This window comes from Sorex fumeus, unplaced genomic scaffold, assembly GCF_029834395.1.
Source record: "Sorex fumeus unplaced genomic scaffold, SorFum_2.1 ptg000072l, whole genome shotgun sequence".
Taxonomy (NCBI): domain Eukaryota; kingdom Metazoa; phylum Chordata; class Mammalia; order Eulipotyphla; family Soricidae; genus Sorex; species Sorex fumeus.
Window position 1 is genome coordinate 16,224,543 of NW_026606129.1, and position 18,993 is coordinate 16,243,535.

Genomic DNA, 18,993 nt, shown 5'->3' on the forward strand with positions numbered 1-18,993 from the left:
TTTGCGGTCTAATCCAAATGCCTGCCACGTGGCAGTCCTACAGGGATCTGCAAGTCTGTGCAGGGACTGATCATCCTGGGAGCATGCCTAGCACCGTGGAAGGGTGAAACGAATATTCCAGAACCAGGGCCAAGAGAGGGGAAAAGTGTGTGCCACAGCCTATGGAGTGAAACATACGGAGACTGGGCACTGCCTGTGACAAGAGCCAGTGTCCAAAATGTTGGAACGATAGCCCAGTGGGGCATGTATGGGGTACTGGTTGCCCTGGATTCTGGAATGTTAGGCAGCTTTGTGTGTGCTGCCTCCTGTGAGTCCATCAGGATTCAACTTCAACCCTAAGGATCTCTTCGCCAACAAGAACCCAGCAGACATACTGGCTGAGTTGGTGAAAGAAACAAAGTGAAATAGCATGGTAAATACAACATGAACTCCCCTGATACTTTTCATACTATCTTTTCCCTCTGCTTTTGCTGCCATGCTGAGGTTCACAAAGCCAATTGTAGCTCATCAGAGGTGGCATACTTGTGGCATCAAGGGCCATCAGAATCACCAGGATTGTACTCAGGGCACAATGAGAGGAGCCTGACTCTGTAGGGGATGGGGGTCCCAGGACAGGTGAAGCACCTGCTTGACCAGTAAGAGTCCCTGGGTTTTGTCCCCAGAACAAAATAAACAATGGTTCATGAGTCACAGTTCTGGAGGTCTTGGGGGACGGGGGTTAGTTGCCTCTCTGATCTTACCATAAGGCATGATTCCATGTGGCAGCTAAAGAGTTGCTGAGAGTCTGGGTTGTGAAATGGCAGTAAGATTGTAAAATGCCAGGCTCCTATATTTTGGCCTGAGGACCTCATTTCAAGGGGGATACTGTCACCCAAGTGAGCCTAAGGACTGATGAATAACACGAGCAAGGGTCTTGGGGCTGGAGACATAGTATGGCACGTAGGGCTCTTGTCTTGCATGTGGCCAGGTTCGATCCCCAGCATCCCCTATGTTCCCCTGAGCCCTGCTGGGGGTGATTTCTGAATGCAGAGTTAGGAATAAGCCTTGAGCATAGCCAGTGTGCCCCCACCTCCCCCCCACAAAAAAAGAGAAGTGGAAGGGTCTTAAAATCCAAATGCTCGGCTGAAGTGATAGCACAGAAGGTAGGGCATTTGCCTTGCACGTGGCCGACCCGAGTTCAATTCCCAGCATCCCATATGGTCCCCCGAGCACCACCAGGAGTAATTCCTGAGTGCATGAGCCAGGAGTAACCCCCTACAATGCTGGGTGTGACCCAAAAATAAGAAGAAAAGAAAAATCCAAATGCTGGTGAGAAATGTTCACTGGTGAAGGGATGGGTGTTGGAACATTATATGACTGAAACCCAATCATGAACAACTTTGTAACTGTGACAAAAATTTTAAATATTTTTTTAAAAATCAGAATGCCCATGAAGTAGAAGAACAAGATGACAGAGCTAATATGTTTTGTGCAATAACTTGTGAAAATGGGCTGCGCATGTGGTTCATTAAACACTTATAGCCACATAACATTATTTCCCCCCATTTATCAATAAGACGGATAGGTCAGGTGATCATTTAAAGTGGAGATGCTGAGACATAAATGCCGAGGGGTGAACTGAAAGCCCAGGCTCTTTCTGTTTTAAGACTGTCACTTCTATCCAATAGGTAAGACGGTGTGAGTATCGAGAGAGGATTTGAGAAAGGACACTAGGAATTGGTCAGGGAGTTCGTATACAGGCCAGGGGTCTTGCCTTCACCTGCCTCTCCTGACTTAGCCAGCCCCATGCTGATTTCTGTCCTGTAATCGCGGCTTCTTCATTCTCTTGGGGGCAAAGCTGGGGATAGTTGGGTGCCATCCTTGTCATTTCTTGGCTGACTGGACAAGAAATACTTGGTAGACAAGAGCCTTGTCCAATGTGGTGTAGTTTTTTCACCAGAGCCTCTTCATTGAGGCATAATTCATCTATCATGAAATTCATTCTCCCAAGGTGAATACTTCAGTGGTTTTGTGTGTATTCCCAGCTGCAACCATTGTCACTCCCCAATTCGAGAACATTTTCATCATCCTTGCCAACTGCTGATCTCATCTTTCTCTTTCAGCATAGTCCAGGAACTTAGAGGGTTTAAATTATACAATATGAGATCTGTGTGACTGACTTCTTTCACTTAACATTTTCAAGATTGATTCACATTGTAACAGTACTTCCCCGATTTTTTATGATTCAGCAGGTTGGTACTTGCCTTGTGTGCACAATTCAATCCCTGGCACCACAAAGGTTTCCCAGGCCCTGCCAGAAGGTATCCCTGAGCACAGGGCCAGGAGTAAGCCTTGTGTGGCCCCCACGCCAAATAATAACAATAAGCCATAGTAAGGAAAATCTGCCTTTTATTTATCCATTTGTCAGATGATGGATGCTTGGGTTGTTTCCCCTTTGGGCCTCTGATAACTAACACTGCTATAAATCTGCATGGGCCTGTTTTTGAATGGCTACATGTTTTCCTGTCTTGAGTGACACTGTGGAGAGGAATCTTGGGTCACATGAAAACCCCTTGTTTAACATTTTGATATACTGGCAGATATTTCTGCCAAGTGGCTGTACCATTTTACATTGCCCCGCAGTGTATGAGGCTGTTTATCTACACACTCACATACACTCAAATAAATCTCTCTGATTCTAACCATCCCAGTGAATCTTGTGGTGGTTTTGATCTGCAGACTCTTAATGGCACCTGATCATCAGTATTTTTTTTTCACATGCATACTGGCCATCTGTAGAGCTTCCTCCATGAAATAAATAACCCCATTTGCTTCTATTCCCCAGGCCCTATATGAGGACTGAGCACTCAGGAAGGACTCAATAAGCAGAAGTCCTAAACCACTTGGAGCAGAATCCCTCAGAACTCTTAAATGCCAGCTGTTAAACCTACTGATGTGGGAGCAGAGGTTTCCCCTCCCATGCCCTACCCATACTGAACTTAATAACTACTGTAATACACTGAACTAAAGATCTTAAATACCGAAACAGCAATAATGCATTCAGAAGTAAACATGTCAAGGATGGAGCTCAGTGGTAGAGTGTTTGCCCTGTATGTATGAGGCCCTGGGTTCAATCCCCAGCACTGCCTAAAATAATCAAAACATAAAACTCAAAGAGAGGTAAACATGTGCTCTATCCCATTCTAGGCTGCAGAAGTAGGACTGGTGGGTAAGAACCAGAAGTAGGAGAAAATCACCTCATTAGCAGGGGTCAAGCTGTGGTTAGCTGGCCTACCTGCCAGGCAAGCCACTGAAGGGAATCTCATCTTGAGAGGTGGGAGGTGAGAGGTGGGACAGCATGTGCTCTTTGTCAGGAAAGGAAGCCGTTTCTGTATCTGGTAGATGTCATTAATTTCAAAATATACAGCCTTGCGATCAGATAACAGATCCTGGTACTATCTAAGATGGACTAAGTCGCTACCAATCTCATCTTCAGCCTGGGGTTCTAACTACCCTTCCATCTGATCAGGGAACTTTCCACGGGAACTTGCTAGTGATGCGTCCCATAAGCCCAGGGAGAGGAGGGAGTATGGGGAGGTGGTGATCACACAAGCCAGAGAGAAGAGGAGCCTGATGACAAAATGCCCCAAACACGGGGGTTGGGGGGTGCTTAATGTCACTGACATCTGCCAGGAGGGATTCAAGAGCCAGAAGAGGTTTAGCTAGAGTGGCATGATGAAGGGAGAATCATGAAAAAGGGTCATCCATCAGCTTGAGCAGAGTAGAAAAGCCCGCCAATCACTGAATTTCTGCAGCAGAAAATTGAAGAACCTAAGAGAAGGGGAGAGGGGGAGAGCAAAGATAAACCTGGGAGGTCCCTTGGGAAGAAGTGATGAGTGACCTAAACAAGCATGTGCCAACCACAGGGGGATGATCTTTACCAAGCCACAGATTCTGACTATTTTCTCCAAGTCAGACATTGGAGAGAGATACCAAAGGAGGTTTCCCATAGGCCTGGGGAGATAGAAACCTGCACCATGAATGAAAGATGATGGCTGACAGAGGGGGACTACCAGTCTTCTGTTCTTAGGCCCTGGGGAAAATGAGGAAAGTGAGCGGAATGAATGCGAAGCCATACCTACACTTAATCTTCGCCCCAGAGAACAGCGTTCCAGATAAACTTCCACTCAGTTAATCATCAGAAAGCTACATAAATTGCCTCTGTGAGAAAAACAACGTGAGTCAGCTAATAGGGACCAGACCAAGTGTCTTTCCTCTCATTAAACGTGGCCTCCAGGACCTCTATGTCTAAGATTTCATGTGAGGTTATAAAGATCTGTTTGAGCAAGATGATGGGCACTCTTGCAAACTATTTCCAGGCCTTCATAATCAAAATAGTTCAGCTCTATTGATTGCTCCTCAGTGATGCCAGAGGTCTGTCACTTGGGGAAACACTCTGTGTCCTTCTTCCATGCCAGTAGTGTCCCTGGTGGGAAGGAGACCTGTGATGACTCAGAGGGCCCAGGGGTCAGCAGGGCCTGTATTCATTCTGCTGTCATTGGCTGAAATTCTCCATCCTTCTTAACGAGAGGTCCTGCATTTTCATTTTGTGCTGGGCAAACTCAAATTAAGTAGCCAATCCTGCCAGCGTCATTCAATTAGAAGCAAATTCTAATTGTCTCTGGCTGCACTCAAAAACTTCATCCTGGGTCCCTTCTGCTCCCACACACTGGACAAGGTGAGCAGGACTCAAGTTTCTCCGTCCTTTGAGTGTCTGTCACTGGCATGGATGCAAGTGGGAGGGGTTTAGAAAAGTCCACAGAAACATCTTTCTTGAAAAGATGCAGATGGGTGGTCAGAGCAATGCCCATGCCCCTGAGGGGCTCACTTGAAAATAAACTTTCCAAGGTGAGCAGAAAAGGCCAATCAAGTGGAAACCTGTAATGTGGACCCTTGGAGACAAGTGCAGCTGAACAGACATAATCATGCCATGCAGAGAAGTTGGCACTTGTTCCTGAAAGAAGCGCAGGAGAAATTTATGGTACATTAACAGACTCTCAGGGAATGATGAGATTTTCTGTGGGCACTATCATCACCTTCCACAGTGAGCTTTAATTTCTTGTGGGATTACACTTCCAAAGTCCTAACCCAGAGACTGGAGACCTAAGATTAAAGTGATAGATGGTTAATACTTAGGGTTAAATTTGGCCTTGCAAGTTGTCAAACTCACTTAAATCCTGGCACCACACAGGGTCCCCTGAGCACTGCCAGGAGAGATTTCTGAGCACAGAGCAAGGAGTAAGCCCAAGTACTGCAAAGTGTGGCTCCAAATCCCCTAAAATGTACAAAAATAGAGCACTAAACTGTTAAGGAAACACAACTATATCACAAAACAGTTTTACCCTATCTCTCCAAGAAGCTTAATTTTTTTCTCTTCAAGAAAAAAATTTTATTCTAACACAATTATTAAAATAAACCAATGTGTAGAAATATTCCTGTTGCATTTGAATTCTCCAGCTCTAGGAAGCATATCCTTGATATAAAGCTGAAGCTATTCAAGGTCATTTCAATGAGATAGAAAAACAGCATTCATGGCCCTCCAGGACAAGAAAGTAGCCAGGCTTCATTGTTTACTTGGATTATTCTTTAAAACAAAGACAAAACAACAACAACAACGAAAAAAAAAAGTTTTTTATTTGAAGCCTCCTCATGAAACTCATAAAATTAAATGTAATAATACTGCTGAAGTACTTTTTTTCCCAAAAGAAAATGGAAAATGACCTAAAAGATAGATTTCTAGGATTAAAGGCATTATCAGCTTTATGGACTTCAACTTCAATCAATTCTCTCTTCATAGAAAATGAAGGTAAAAAGAAAAACAAATCCTTAATCAATGACAAATTTTGTTTTCCAAATGTAATGGTTTAACACTCTATTAGGGTGAAGGAAATCTGAGTCTCTTTTCTGTTCTTTGTTCTAGTGACCACCTTCGCCTCCGGCCACAGCCACGTACCTCTCCTCAACCCCAGTCCCTCCCACTCAGATGGAGACCTGTGACCATCTCAGGATTGAGCAAGCAAGTAAGTAATTGGAATGGTGGTCTCGAGGCTGTTCAGGAGAAGAGGTGAGTGAGATACGCCATGGGGAGCTTGCCAGGCTCTGCCTGTGCGGGCGGGATACTCTTGGTAGCTTGCCGGGCTCTCCAAGAGGCATAAATGGGTAGGAAGTGTGTTGTAATATGTTGCGCAGCCACAAAGAAGTCAAGCAGTCCGGAAAATGGCCTGGAGCATGGTGGTGGCTGGGCAGTGGAGGTCGGCTGCTGGGGCTGAGTCCCTTGGGGTGGGGAGGGCTCTCTCCCACCCCACAGCCTGGCACGGAGTCCTGTGGCGGTTCTGGGAGCCTTCTTTTATATTCCTGTCTGGGAGGAGCATCTGTTGAGTTCTGGAGGGTGGCCTATGAGGAAATTATCTAATTTAAATTGATACCCCAAACAAATAAAATGATACCAAAGACAAAGGAAACCAAAGCAAAAATTTTGAAATGAGACTACCTCAAACTAACCATCAACAAACCTAAAAGGCAACCTACTGAGAAGGTAATTGCAAATCACATATCTAGCACCCAAAATACACAAAGAATTCATGCAACTCAAAAGCAAGTCAACTGAATCATGGGAGGGAATGTGAATAGATATTTTTTTCCACAAAAGGTATACAAGAGCCCATTAAGATGATAAGCCTGGTGCTAGCCTCTGTCACAGAGAGAAACTGAACTGTATATGCATTTCCCTTCTGGACCACCCCACCTGTAACACATTAAATTATATAATAATTCTATTTTTAGAATTAAAAGTTGAGAATTCTATAATTGTCTCACAATCAGTATAATCACTCCATCAGATTTTTGTGTGTGTTAAGTTCTTTTGTTAAATGTGAAACTTGGGAACATACCACATTTTTTGTTTTTGTGTTTTAGACAGTTATAAGCTTACTGGATGGCAGAAGAATGTAAGTGGCCCAGATCTCTCTCAACCTCTGTGAGTCCTTGATCTGTCTCACCCATTGGCCCTTCCCATAGAGTTATTCGCTCTCACTTTTTATTTCAGTCCAGACGTCTCTTTCTTGGAGAACCATGGCTACATGGCTGGTGGGTCTTTTCAGCAGCCCCCCTCATGATGACAGAAAAAAATATTTCTTTTTGACATTTTCACAGAGAGTGGACAGTTAGGTTAAAGGCTTATGTTTTGACTTTCAAATGAGAGAGCCCACCTACATCTTTGTGCACAGAAACTTGCAGAAATCCATCTCACACAAAGATGACAAAACAAACCTGATTTCAGACCAGTTAAAAAAAAAAAGGTCCATGAAGTTGAGGCCAGAGACATAGATAATACAGAGGTAGGGCATTTGCCTTGCATGTGGCTGCCCCAAAACTGATCTCCAGAAACCCCTATAGTTCCCCCAGCCTCCAGGAGTAATCCCTGAGCTCAGAGACAAGAGAAAGACCTGAGCACTGTGAGGTGTGCCCCAAAACAAACAAGTATGAAAAGGTCCATGAAAAGAAAGAGTTTTTTATCCCCCCAAACTTCTCAGCCAATTGACACTTTGCCTAGAAACTATCAGAATTTTAATAACCTATCTTTGGACTCTTTTCTCATTAACCCAGTGAAATTAAAATATTGGTTGACTGTAATTAAATGCAGATGACATTATAGAACCTGAATTAATACTGCCATTAGAAGTACAGCCATGATTTAATATCTGGTCTGTGTGGACCATTACCACCATCTGCTGTTTGGGATGCCAGTTTAAAGAGTGCCACTCATTTATATTCCCCATCCTGAATCTCTAATGGACTTTAACACCACAGGTACTTATGACCACTAGTTTCAACAAGGTGCCCATGGTGTCCAATGTGGCGAGAGTTCCCTAAGTGGGCCCCTCCGGGAAAGTCGTGCTCATGCCAGCGACCTGAAAATAAGGGAGTTCAGAGATGGAACAAGTTTGGGAAAAAGCCCTCGAAGATTCATAATTTATCCACAGACTGGTGGATCTAAAGAATCACTCAACAAAAAAAGTGTCTTAGCCTTTTGTAACCCAGTATTTCTCAAATGTGTTTAATCACAGAACCCCTGAATACCTATTACCGTTTTCAAAGTCACCAACACTTGGTGCTCTAAAGGTCTATGGTCACAGAGCATCTGTTGATTCCCCTAACTCCCAAATGGAACAGTTTCATCGCATCAGATACCTATAAACAAACAAGTCCATGGACAACATGATGTTTGCTGATAAACAGTTTGCTGCTGGACTAGCACATTTTCATAGGTCACCTGCAGGAGTCACTGAACAGCAAAACAGCAAAGCTGTCCCTCCCACATCACCTTAAAGGCACCGGAAGTGAAAAGTTATTGTACCACAAGACTTTAGTATCAAATTTCCAGTGGTGCTGCTCAAACTTTGCAGCAGTATCTCCCTCAGCACTAAGAACCATAAACTCATACTTCTGGAACAGGACTGCCAGAGTCAGGATATAAAAAGTGGTGCTTTATTTGAAAAATTCACCCCCCAAAAAAATATAGTGATATGACTATGAACTAATTAATGACTGGACTTAGTCACTGCAGCAATGTTTGGAGCAAGAGAAGATTAAAAACCATGAGTGCATCAATAGGCAAATGGATAAATGAATTCAACTAATGTCATACAGTGGGTTAGACCATACACTTCTTAAAATAAAGAAGGTAGATATTACTTATATATCAATATGAAAATACTTCCAAGCATTTTGGGCACATAAAAGAAAAGAAACAGAAGATAGTTTTTATCAGAAGGAGCAGAATAAGAAATCTTTACACTAGAGTTGCTTTGTAATATATAAAATAACTCTGGATAAAAAGAATCCAGAAGAAACTCTTAATGGCAGTTACTTTGGGGGAAAGGACGAGAACTTGAAAGGGAGGGAGGCAAGGATGAGAGGAGACTAACAGTGTGCCTTGTACCACATAAAAACTGTATGAATGCATAACCCATCAAAGGTATTTCCAAAATAGAAAAAAAAGCATGGCCATTTTTCACTCTGCTTCTTGTAACTGGTTTTTTTTCTTTTTGGCCACACCCGGCAATGCACAGGGGTTACTCCTGGCTCTGCACTCAGGAATTACCCCGACAGTGCTCAGGGGATCATATGGGATGCTGGGAATCGAACCCAGGTCGGCCACGTGCAAGGCAAATGCCCTACCCTCTGTGCTATTGCTCCAGCTCCTTGAAACTTATTTTTAATGCCCCCATAAATTTCACAGAAAGTGCAACCAAATCAGTATTTACCCTCCTGCAGGAGGGTCTTGTAACTAAGGTACTATTGAGGCCCCAAGGAACTGGCTCAAGTCATTTAGAGTTTGCCTGAACATGCAGCCTTCGACCCTTTTGGACAAGCAACATAATTACCAAAACACTTGGAACTTCCACTGAAAAGTGCTGAGTCAATCGTTTGGGATTTTTCAATCAACAAACTAGAGTTTTTTAAATTTTTTTCTTTGCCAATTTTATTGAGGAACCAGGACTTATAATACTGTTAATTATAATTTTCATCACTACATCATTCCAATTCCGCACCCATCATCAGAGGACCTGCTTCCCTCCACTAGTATCCCAAGGCACCCTTCCAGAACCAGCAAATCCCCGCTCCCAACCACACACTCACCTTCCCAGTAAACTCGGCTCTGTAGACAAAAATCTTTAGTTCTGCCTTTGGCCATCTGTTGTTCCCTTACTACATGTCTTTATATCCTGCCTAAGACACCTACACAAAGATGAGTAAAGCTAAAATCCTAAAATTAAGCTGAAAATTTTTTTTAAACATAGGAATATTTATTTTTGTATTTATTTCTTTTGTTGTGAGATAGTACAAACATGGGAATATTAATCTTTAAGTGCAAATAGGAAGTGGATAAACCACCTCTATTAGAATCATACAGTGGGGCATCCCACTGAAGAAAGTCTCCATTCTTTGTTTCAACAGTCTTACCACATGGCAGGCTACCAAAAGTATCCTGCCCACATGGCAGAGTCTGGCAAACTCCCCATGGCGTGTTCAATATGCCAAAAACTAGTAACAATTATGGGTCTCATTCTCCTGACCCTGAAAGAGCCTCAAATGTGACACTTTTAAAATCTCAGGGCTAGGACGAAGGGGACGTTACTGGGGCCTGCTTGAGGCAATCGATGAACAACAGGATAACAGTGATGCAGTGACACCATAGGGAAGGGGAATTGATACTCTCTTTGGCTGTGATCACACAAAATGCAGTGACACAGATGGGTAGGTCACAGAGCCCTGTATGGCCTCAGCACCCAGCACCCTAGGACAGGCCTGGCCCTTAGGGCACCCCAGCACAACTGCAATGTTCAACTCTCCACCCATGTTCACATATTTCAGGAACCAAAGTGCGGAGGCAGGGAATAGAGGCAGGTGGGGAGGAGAAAGGGCAAAGGCCTTGGTACACACAAAACCCTGGGTGCAATCCCTAGCATCATCCTGCCTCTGGACCATCACCAGCTGTGGCCCCAGCACAGCTTAACAGTCCCTAAGACCACTATTTAAAAGCTTAGTTAGGGGGGCTCCTAGAAAGAGAGTATAGGGGATAAGGGCTGACCTGGTCAATCCCTAGCACCCAATATAGCCCCTGAAACACCAGTACGAGTCATCCCTGAGTGCAGATGCCAGGAGTACGCCTCGAGCACAGCAGGGTATGGATCAAGTGCCCATGCACACACAAGCACACGTGCACGTGCATGCACGCACACACACACACCTTAAATTTAAAATCAATGAAAAGTTTAGTCTTGCTCCAATTTTTATTTTATTTATTTATTTATTTTTGGTATTAGGGCATTTGCCTTACAAGTGGCCAACATGGCCGACCCGTGTTCGATTCCTCTGCCCCTCTCGGAGAGCCCAGAAAGCTACCAAGAGTATCTTGCCTGCATGGCAGAGCCTGGCAAGCTACCCGTGACGTATTTGATATGCCAAGCACAGTAACAATGAGTCTTATGATGGAGACGCTACTGGGCCCACTCGAGCAAATCTATGAACAACGGGAGGACCGTGACCGTGACCAGTTTTTTATTTACTTATTTATTTTAAGTCTCAGTCATATAATGATCAAACACCTTTCCCTTCACCAGTACTCACATTTCACCACCAAGAATCCCAATATACCCCCCTCCCACCCCACCCAATGCCTATGAGGCAGATGATTTCTATTTAACTCTTCTCTACATTGATCACATTCATCATTTCAACAAAAGATGCACCATTATTGTTTAGAATTTTCCCTCCAACAGTCAGAATTGCTAAAAAGGCATTGTGAAATACTTTGTTTCCTATAGCTGGTTATGAGAATCATATAATGTTGCCTGGCCACTATTGCAGCCACACAATTTTGGATTTCTGCAAAGAGCCAGATAATTTAGAGATTGGCTTCTGTGCGTCTGGTGTTATAGCTGTGCCAGAGAGCTGCTTGTGGGGGGTAACTCAGGACCTCGGTAGGGCGTAAAGGATGGGCCAGTACCGCCCCCCTTCCCATGAGACTGCAGTTGCCCCGTCACCGCCGGCTCATACCTGGCTTTCCAGTAAGCTCTGAGGCGGCGGCCACCTTGCTGCCAGGGGTGGGGGGGGGGGGGGCGGGGGGGGGAGAAAGGTGGAAGGGTTGCTCCAATTTTTTAAACACCACCCCACACCCCTGCCAAAAGCTTCATTTAGTCATACTTTCACCGTTCTTCTATTAAAATGCTTTTATGAGGCCAGAGAGTTATGGGGTCAGTTATGGGGTAGAGTGTTTGTCCAGCATGTAGCCCATCCAGGTTAGATCCAGGGTACCACATGTGGTCCCACCAGTACAGCCAGGAGTTGATCCCTCCCTGAGCACAGAGCCTGAAGTAAGCCCTGAGCACTTCCAGGTTTGGTCTCAAAGCAAATATGTAAACCAGGGGCTGGAAAGATAGCCCAGTGGCTGGGGTATTTGCCTTGCACACAGCAACCCTGAATTCCACCCCCAGCATCCCATGTGGTCCCCGGAGCACTGCTAGGAGTACAGAGGCAGGAGTAACCCTTGAGCATCACCTGGGGTGTGTGTGGGGGGGGAGCGGGTGGCCACAAACAAACAAAAGAGCAAGTGAAACACTTAATATAAGTGATCTATGTGAAGGCATGGCATTTTTTTCATATTCTTTCAGATCCAACAAACAAAAACACAGCTCGGATTGAACTAGGAAACTCAAGGCCAAATGTCAATAAAATGTACCCTAAGTACCTCGTCTCACCCCAGGAAACCGAGGTTAAGGGTGAAGGGTCCGTGATCCTGTTAAGAAGAGTTCAATGAGGCAAGAGTGTCGTCCACGTCTCCTAAGTGCTCCCCAAACTTTGTTTCTCCACGTCCACAGGACAGGATGAAGACCGCCCCCCCCCCAAGGCGGGCCCGGCAGGGGAGACGGGCAGCAGGGACCCAGGGACTTGAAACTGCACCGCAGCCTCTGATGGTCTCTTGGATATTCATAAGTGGCAGAATGATTCCACCTCTCGGTTTTATTTCGGTTGTAATAATGAGTTCTGAATAATTGATCGCAGGGTCATACATTATTCAGGGCCCGCCCGGCACGCAGTTTCCAAGGGATCCTGCAGTGAGTGGGCTAATGGCATAATAGGCGTGGGGGGGGGGGTGGGCGTACGCCCCCCCAGCACCCCAGGCTGCAGTGGCTGCAGAGCACAGGCCGAGTAAGTGCCTCCCAGCGGGGGGCTTCCCAACCTGCGGCTGGATTAAGGCCTTTTGCATCGGGATAAAGTAGGATTCCCACCGGGCACTCTGTCATAGAGTGCTCCTGGAAGACTTAGCCCTGACCTCTTGCTCCACAGAACTGAGACCCGTGCTCTAGGTCATGTATGGCCTTGGCAGCTGAAATGCAACACTGAACTGAAAAATGCAACAAAGAATACAGAGATCTGGGCTGGAAGAACAATACAGTGGGAAGTCGCTTGCCTTGCAGTCGCAGACCTGGGTTCCAGCCCCCCAGCCTGCTGGGAGTTATCCCTGAGCACAGAGCCAGGAGCAAGTCCTGACAACGGTCTTGTATGAACTGCCTCCCCACTTCCCCAGTCTCCTAAAAGAATATGGAGGGATATAGGTACTCTCTACATATCCTATACCAAGGTGTGTGTATACACACACACACACACAAACACACACACACACACCAGACCTATATTAGTTGTAAGCCTGAGTACATGCAAACTTACAAGTTTATATAGTTGGCAGCATTAGCAAAATAATACCAAAATGTTTCTTTCTGATGGGCCTTATCTACCGCTGTCAGCTTTTAAAACTCTTAATGTTGAGGGGCCAGAGAGATTGTACAGCCTTGCACTCAGCCAACCTTCTTCCTTCGAACATCAGCACTGCATAAGTTTCTCTGAGCCCCACCTGGAGCGATCGTACTGCAAATGGAACGGTTGCCTGGGATGCTGCTGGGCCGGGTTCCATCCCTGGCATCCCACATGGCTCCCCTGAGCACCGCCAGAAGTAATTCCTGAGTGTAGAGCCAGAAGTAACCCCTGAATACCGCTGGATGTGGCCCCAAAAATAAATAAATAAAAATAAAATGAAAGAAAGAGCAGAGAGCTTGGGTTCAACCCCCAGGGATTCACTTCCTCGCGATAGCAAGCTACCTCTCTCAAGGATCTGTCTTAAGGTTTTCCTCTCCGAAACCATGAGGAAAGTGCTGGAGAGAATCCACTAGGTAGAGTTCACCCATCAGGGCAGGGGGATGTCTTTCAGGGACACCGTGAATGAGGCCCAGATGATTAACTCAGAGAAGATTCAGTGTTTCCCCAAGCTCATGATCCCACAGAATTAGCACAGGAGCCAGGCTGGTGCAGGAGAGAAGGGAGAGAGGAAAGGAAGGGCTGTACGTGCAAACGATCAACTCTGCCTCTGGGGAGGCAAGAGTTGACTGATTACAATTTTTTTTTCTTTTTGGGTTACACCCGGCAATGCACAGTGGTTACTCCTGGCTCTACACTCAGGAATTACTCCTGGTGGTGCTTGGGGGACCATATGGAATGCTGGGAATCAAACCCGAGTCAGCCATGTGCAAGGCAAACGTCCTACCCTCTTTGCTATCGCTCCAGCCCCATCACTGATTAGGTTTTATAGGATTTTTTTTCTTTCAAATTCCTACAGTGGAGTGCAAATATCAATCACATTTGAGTTAAAATGCTGAGTGCCTGGGATGTGCAGGAAGAGTGAAGCAAGCTGGGCCCAAGCACCTTCTTCCTAACCAAGGAGCCCAGGGACAGGAGCTTCTGTTTCACTCACAGAAGATCAGAAAGACACCCAGAGCTCATGACAAGAGCATCTGCTTACACTTATACCTTTCTTCCTTTGGGCCTTTGGGAAAGGGCCTGGAAAGCAAAGCCAAGTCAGCACTAAAAAGTCAGAAGGACCGGTCTAGACCCAAATTTCAACATGATTACCACGAGCTCCTGAAAAATCAGCTGGCTGGACAATCTTAGAGGTCAGTGGCTGCAATTTCTGAATATATCTCCATTAACACAGAACATACATACAGCATAGACAGCAGTGGTTGACATACTAGGCGTATGTAAGCATATGACTTGATCAACTGTAACATATGTATATTCCCATGAAACCATCACCACAGTTAAGATAATGAGGTACCTATTGCCCCCGCCCAAATAATTTCTAGGGTTTGCTTTATTCAATAATGGAAACTTTGGGTGAGTTTTCCATGTAATTACTTAAGCAACATGCCTACCACACTAACCTATCTGTCTTAAATTTTGTAACAGCACATTCATACATCTGAGTATCCGCATTCTAAAGCAGATGAGGGGGCCTGGAGAGATAGTTGAGCAGAGATGGTGCATGACCTTGCACATGGCTGACCTAGATTGGAACCCTGAAACTGAATATGGTCCCCAAGCATCACTGTGGGTCATCTCTGAGCAGAGAACCAGGAATAAGCCCTGAGCACCACCAGGTGTGGCAAGAGAGAAAGAAAGAAAGAAAGAAAGAAAGAAAGAAAGAAAGAAAGAAAGAAAGAAAGCTTATTTAAAGCAGGTGAGAAAAAAGGACTGTGCCCTTATTCAACTATGAAATAATTTTCCCTCACAGTATTTTAGAACAACATTGGTCTCCCACAATATAAGCTCTTTGTTGTTAACACTAACAGAATGATTTATACAAGGCACAGTTCCCACAGTCCACAAACTACTTTTAGACTTCTTTGGCATCAATAATAGCTCCAACCCATAAAAAAATATAAACTCACAAATCACTAGCTCCAAAAACTAAGTTTAGGAATAAATAACTACTACCAGGGTTGCTGCCTTTTTTCCCCTGTTGACCTTTATGTCATAAGCATCACTCAAAATTCACTATTTAGACCTGGGTATCACAGCCACTGAGTTTCATCCTGGGAAATGTGGATGAGGACTAATAATAAAGAGAAACCCAAAGTGATCTAACCTGAGTGTTCTGTCTAATGTCATTTCTCTAATGCTTCCACTGAAGATGTACCTCAATCCAAACTCCTTCAAGGTGGAGGTGACCCCAACTCAAAGTCTCAGTTCAGTGTATTACCAAGTCCTAAAGCAGGTAAGGGCCTTGCTGTGCAGACAAGCCCAGTTTGATCCCTGGCATCACACATGGATGAGCAATGCCAGGAATAAGCCCTGAGCACTGATCCAGGAGTGAGCCAACAGCACCACAAGGTGTGGCCTCCAAAAGACAAAAGACACATTTGTTTCCAAGTGAAAATGCTGCCACTCCCACCCTCCCACCCAGGCTTCTGGGTCTGCACCATGTCAAAGGAAACAGACAGCAGGAAAGGACTGAGACAGGACAGGCCTCAGAGAGACTCTAGGGAGAGAGGGTGAAAGCCGCAGAGCTCACATGCTAGGGGGTGGCTGCCCCCCAATGCCCACAGGGAGAGCAGCAGGGACAGAGTGTCCAGAGACCCCACCACTAGAACCAGCAACGAGAAAGAATGGGGTTAGAGGGATAGTGCAGGGTGGAGGGCGTTTGCCTTACTTGGCCCAGCTGGAGTTCAATCCCTGGTACCCTACATATGGTCTCCTGACGATTGCCAGGGATGAGGCTGGAGAGATGGTAGAGAATGTAGGGCATTTACTTTCCACAGGATGACTGGGGTTCAATACCTGACATCCTACTGAGTCTTCTGAGCATTGTCAGGAGTAAGCCTGAGCACTGTGGGGTGTGCTCCTCCCAAAAAGAGAAGGGTGACAGGTGTAACCTGAAGGTCTCCTCCAGGTCTTGAGGTCTGGAAGCAAAGTCAGCTTCAAAGACTTTCTGATACCATTAAAAGCCTTGGACTGGGGCTGGAGCAATTGTAGAACAGGTAAGGCGCTTGCCTTGCATACAGTTGCAGGTTTGATCCCTGCAACTTCTTATGTTCTCCCAAGTCCTACCAGAAGTAATTCCTGAGTGCAGAGCCAGGAGAAAGCCCTAAGCACCACCAGGTGTGGCCCCAAAACCAAAACAAATAAGGAAAAGGGAAACCTTGCATTGGGTCACAGAGGTTGCTCTGCAACAGATGGAAAATTTGCTCAGCCCTTGCTGAGAGGGGGAGACTCTGCCTGGAAAGGTCCTTACTTGGTGAAGAAAAAACAAATTCTCTTACAATTCATCTACAAAGTTTTTAATCTTGCCTATTATGCATTCGTCCTTAAAATGTTTTATTTATTAAATTAATGGGACAAGGTAACATTTTAAATAATTGGCTTAGTATAAATCCTGCATTTTAAAAAATGGTAATGAGCAATGACAATGTAAAGGAACCAGCATATCCAATTACATGCTTAACTCTCATTCACTAAAAATCGCTGAGATATTCCCCCACCCCACCCCACCACCACCACATGCATTTAAATGAAGACTCATATTCCTTATTTCCTGGAAGTATCTGGCAGAGTTTGCAAAATCCACCACAAGCTTCCCCACACACAAATCCACCAAAAGGCACAAGTGAGGACCAGAGAGGGATGAAGAATAGGAGGAACAGAGTGGAAGTCTACTTTCGCTTGGACAGTAAGATTGGAGGAGGAGAGAATATTTTTGCAAAGATTTTTGTGTGTGCTATTGTCTTCTTATGAAATGCTGTTGGTGATTCTATTTGCAAAGTCGGCTTCTGTTTTGGCCCCCTGTCTAATCTAAAATGAAACAGGACTTCCTTGCATCCTACTCATCCTAAAATATTTCCTCAGTCATCTCTTACCTGATCAAGATTAACAGCTCACAGCTTCTGAGCCAGTGAGATAGTACAGTAGGTAGGGCCTATGTCTTGCATGTGGCAGGCCCAATTTGATCCCTGGCACCCTGTATGGTACCTTGTGCCCTCCCAGGAATAAACTCTGTGTGCAGAGCCAGGAGTAAACCCTGAGGCATAACTGTAGGTGGCCTAACAACAACAACAACAAAATAATAATAATAATAGTAATAATAATAATAAATAAAAACTTGTGGCTTCTTTATGCTAATACATGAAGTAAAGAGGTCTAAGGACAGTGTTCATTATTTATTCTGAAAATCAACCTCATTCCCATGGTGAAGACGAGTCAAAGGACTTATGCTATCTTTTCTTTTTCCTTCTCTCTTTTCAACATTAAAAGTTTTAAGATATGGGAGTAATGCGGCATCGCTGGTAGCTGAAGAAGGCGGAGAGTTCTGTGAAGCAATAGGGACCAGGATTCATTCATGCAGCCAACCACAAAAGGCTTGAAGTTGATGCTCAGTACGGGTACTGCCAGCCCGGTAGTGTGAAAGTCATGAGATCATCATTGAATCGTCAACTTTGAAGTTTTAAAACAATGGAGAAGACTTAAGAAACAGTTGAAAAAGTTCTTCTAGAGCCCTACAAATACTTACTTCAGTTACCAGGTAAACAAGTGAGAACCAAGCTTTCACAGGCATTTAATCATTGGCTAAAGGTTCCTGAAGACAAACTACATATTATCATTGAAGTGACGAAAATGTTGCATAATGCCAATTTACTTATTGATGATATTGAAGACAACTCAAAACTTTGGCGTGGCTGTCCAGTGGTACATAGCATCTATGGAATTCCTTCTGTCATCAATTCTGCAAATTATGTGTACTTTCTTGGCCTAGAGAAAGTCTTAACTCTTGATCACCCACATGCAGTCAAAATTTTTACACATCAACTTTTTGGAACTTCATAAGGGACAAGGCCTAGATATTTATTGGAGGGATAATTACATTTGTCCTACTGAAGAAGAATATAAAACTATGGTGCTAAAAAAGACAGGTGGACTGTTTGGATTAGAAGTAGGTCTCATGCAGTTGTTCTCTGAGTACAAAGAAGATTTAAAGCCTCTACTTGATACACTTGGCCTCTTTTTCCAAATTAGGGATGATTATGCTAATCTACACTCCAAAGAACATAGTGAAAACAAAAGCTTTTGTGACATCTAACAGAGGGAAAATTCTCATCCCTAAAATCCATGCTATTTGGTCAAGACCTGAATATTTTGTGCCAGAAAACTGAAAACAAAGATATTTAAAAAAAATACTGTGTACATTATCTCAAGAATGTAGGTTCTTTTGAATATACTCGGAATACTCATCTTGAATCTAAAGCCTATAAACAAATAGATGCACGTGGTGGAAACCCTGAGCTAGTGGCTCTAGAAAGCCACTTAAGTAAAAATGTTCAAAGAAGAAGAGTAAGCAATTCTCGATTAGGTTTGATAGCTTAAATTAGTTGATTTTTTAAAAAATCATCTTTGAAAATTTTTTAAGGTTTTGATCTCCAGGATCAGAGTGAATAAGTGAATGTGAGTGAGATGGTTTCAATTTAGAATACTACTATACAGATAATCATGTAACAAAGTTGAAAGAATCAAAAGAAACCATACTTAAATAGATTTAATTTCTGTTTTCTAGTGTGCTTTGTTGGG

The 18,993-nt window shown here is 44.3% G+C and overlaps 1 protein-coding gene and 1 pseudogene across 3 annotated transcripts in view; one reads left to right on the top strand and one right to left on the bottom strand.

The window, feature by feature from the left end:
• Nucleotides 1-18,993, bottom strand: part of NEK11 (NIMA related kinase 11) — a 237,654-nt gene that overhangs the window by 203,290 nt on the left and 15,371 nt on the right. The gene's annotated exons all lie outside the window — the stretch shown is intronic.
• On the top strand, nt 17,826-18,792 carry LOC130037397 (geranylgeranyl pyrophosphate synthase-like; annotated as a pseudogene).